The sequence below is a fragment of the Melospiza georgiana genome, chromosome 4 (assembly GCF_028018845.1).
Source record: "Melospiza georgiana isolate bMelGeo1 chromosome 4, bMelGeo1.pri, whole genome shotgun sequence".
In the NCBI taxonomy this organism is placed as follows: Eukaryota; Metazoa; Chordata; class Aves; order Passeriformes; family Passerellidae; genus Melospiza; species Melospiza georgiana.
In genome coordinates this window covers 58,538,884-58,542,156 of record NC_080433.1, presented here as the reverse complement: position 1 = coordinate 58,542,156, position 3,273 = coordinate 58,538,884, and positions in this window count along the sequence as shown.

Here is a 3,273-nt window from a genome sequence, read left to right as displayed (position 1 = left end):
GGTGCTCATGACCGTTTACAATGCAGCTCATGAACAATAAAATCTGTAGTCTGTCTTTCTCAGGACAGCTACAATTTCCAGCTGGTGATGCTTGTTCCTGATCTGCCTGAGTACAATCTCAGTTGGAAGTGTTCCTCAGACGCTTCTCTACTAAAAGTGGAGCACTGATTTAAGTTCCATACTCACTGTTATCCAGACATCTCATATCAGACCTGCTATTTTGGCTGCTTGAAAATTAACTTTTGATAACAACAGGGTGGAGTCACAAAAAATATATGCTGAATGTATATATTTTAAATTCTACCACATCACTGAACAAACACTAAAGAATACATTCTCTTTCAGACACACACCCATACCGTTTATACAAAACTAGATAACACCAGTCAGAAAGCCTACAGAATGTCATGTTAAGGAAGATCTTTTCATACATGTTCTCACCTGTTTAGGAGTGGTAGGAGAGAAGAAAGGAGTGAGCTTCATGTTGTACTTATACATTTTAGTTTCTAATTATGTAAAAGACTCACAACTAGGTGAAAATCATACCTTCCAATTTCTTCAAGGCAAATTGCCTGTAGCATTCTCTAAGGAACTGCTCTTTTTTCTTTTTTCTTTCTTTCTTTCCTCTCTGTAATATTTAAAAGAGGGCTTAGAGTTGCATCTTACTTATTACAGCACTGTAATACTGGTGCTATCAAATGCAAAGTGTTTCCTTTGTGCTACTGTGCTGAGAAAAGTAACTTTTACGCCACAGATATTCCAAATTTTGGAGAGCTGGGTATCTGCCCATAATCTGAGTCTGGCTCATTCAAAGTGCCATGGAAAGATTTGCTAGGGCAGAAGTGTTAGTTTATAGCATATGAACGTGAAGTTTAGTCTTACAGGGAAACAGTACTTTTAAAAGTCACCAGAAATTCTGATACCAGAACTGAGAATCAAGACTGATGACTAATTAGAAGAACATCTCTTGCCAGAGGCAATAATTAACAGAACAAAGGTAAAGCACCTGAAAGGATTTGCTTCTGTATTTTACTTTATTTTAATTTATCTCAGTTATCCCTAAGATGCTAAATGAGGCTTGCAGTACATCTAGTTTTCCTGTAACTACATAAAGGAAATGTTTTCATTTTCAATAAAGCCTAAAATCATAGTACAATGCCATGATTTCACTTAGTAAAAAGATGTAGTTATGCGAGAGACAGGAAAGTTCAGGTCGTATGCTAGAGACACTAGCAAAGAAATTTGTCACATATGTAAATAAGGTCAACAAGATCATCTCTGTTCAGGTCCAATGCACCCAAATTCTTAAGGTACTTTGGTTTCTGATGTTTGCAAAATAAATAGGTACAGTATATGTTTTTCCTAGACAGTGTAATTATGAAACCAAGTTATTTCGCTGATTTATCTTTAAATAAATATAAACGTTTTTGAATTAAAAATTGTAAATTTAGAACATATTAGGTCATGGTGAAACATTTACAATATGTGTGGCTATGAAACACATTCTGTTTCATGACAAACTTAATCTACAGAAGGAAAAATGATCAGTTCATCACAGACAATAGTAAAAAGTGAACTCCTGTAGGTGTAGATATTTATACTTCTTATGGAAGACCTCTACTTAATGGGAATAGCAGTTTTAATGTATGAAAAAAGGGGCAATCAGAAGACAAATTAGAAATGAAGAAGGAAAAGAGGAACTGTGTGCCTTCTTGAGACACTGGGAGGGCTGGCATGCCCCTTCTTCTTCAGTTCTGTCAGCTGCCATGTTTCCAGGGAAGTGTGAGTCCACACCTTCTGTGTGTTGTGGCACCTTTTCAGCCAAGTAAAAAATCAATGAGATTCAACTGCAGCCATTCTCAAGTCTTAAACTTCTCAATCTTCTCAAATAAGTTCTCAAACTTATTTCTTTGACTTTGATAGAGATATATTCTGAGGTATTGGTTATTATGCAGATAATATTATTTCGTCTTTAAATAATTTGATATTGCTACTTATATAATCTTTTTAATATGTTTGTTTCAATTGCAAACATTTGCTTATCAAAGGAGTTAACCTCTGTTAGCATACTGACTTTACTAATCTGCTAATGTAGACAGTGCCACCTAATTATTCATCAGGGAAACATGGTTAAATATAATACATTAAGCACTAACTGCCAAAGTATTATATATCTATATAATCTTTTAGAACTAAAAGCTATAGATATCTTCTTTTTTGTGTAATGCTCCCACTGGGTACTCCTTTGCTTAGAGATTACAGTATGCCTGAAACTTCATTGTGTTGTGAAAATTTACTAAAGAAATTACTTGACTGATGTTCAAATAACCATTTCATACCAATGACCAGTCTCAAAGCATGCTATTTTAAAACCAAAAAAAAGAAATATCTGTTGTCCAGAAGTCGTTAAAATAAGTCATTCCTTTTGTCTACCTGACACTGATGTGCAATATGCCCTACATTTTGGCTGTGGCTTTGTTCTCTGCTAAGCGAAGTGCCACGCTGATTTTGTAAAAATGCTCTCTTGCTGGTTTGACAATAGTGGAATTTACAGGGGCTGGAGCTCTGCTTCCCCAGCACTTTCCATACCATCCCAGCAATAGTCCAGCTGAGTTAGACCAGCGGAAATCTTCCACAAAATAAAATGCTGTTCTTCCTGATAGCATCCCTACCCACCCCAACTACCCCTAACTCCCTACCTACCCCAGCTCATGGTGGGGTTAGAGGAAAATCAGTGTCCAAAAAAAAAAAAAAAAGGTTAAAAAAAAAAGGATAAAGAAGAGACAGGGATTATATTTTCTTCTGCAATAACGCAGATTGCCTCAGTCCTGCTGAGCACAGTGTTTTTGAAAGAAAATGTTGGACTTTATTTTAAAACAGAAAATGCCATTTCTGTTCGGTAGCAGAAAAGAACTTCTGGTGTGTTTGGGTAAAAAAAAAAAAAAGAAAGAAAAGGTGGGTAAAATATTAAAGAAAACAAGCAGAAACATCTCGGTGTCCTTGTCGCTCCCAGGCTGGCTGTGGGGCCCGCCAGGCGCGCTGTGTGCGGGGCGCGGGGCGCGGTGTGCGGAGCGCGGTGTGCGGGGCGCAGTGTGCGGGGCGCTGTCTCCGCGGCGTTGTGTGCGTGGCGCTCCCGGACTCCCCGCGCAGCTCCCGCGGCCCGGGGCGGATCGAGGGGCGGGCAGGGTGCGGGGCGGGGCGGGGCGGAGCGGGCCCGGTCCGCCACCGGCAGGGGGCGGGTGCGCCCTCCGCGCCTTCCTCCGGCTGCGCAGC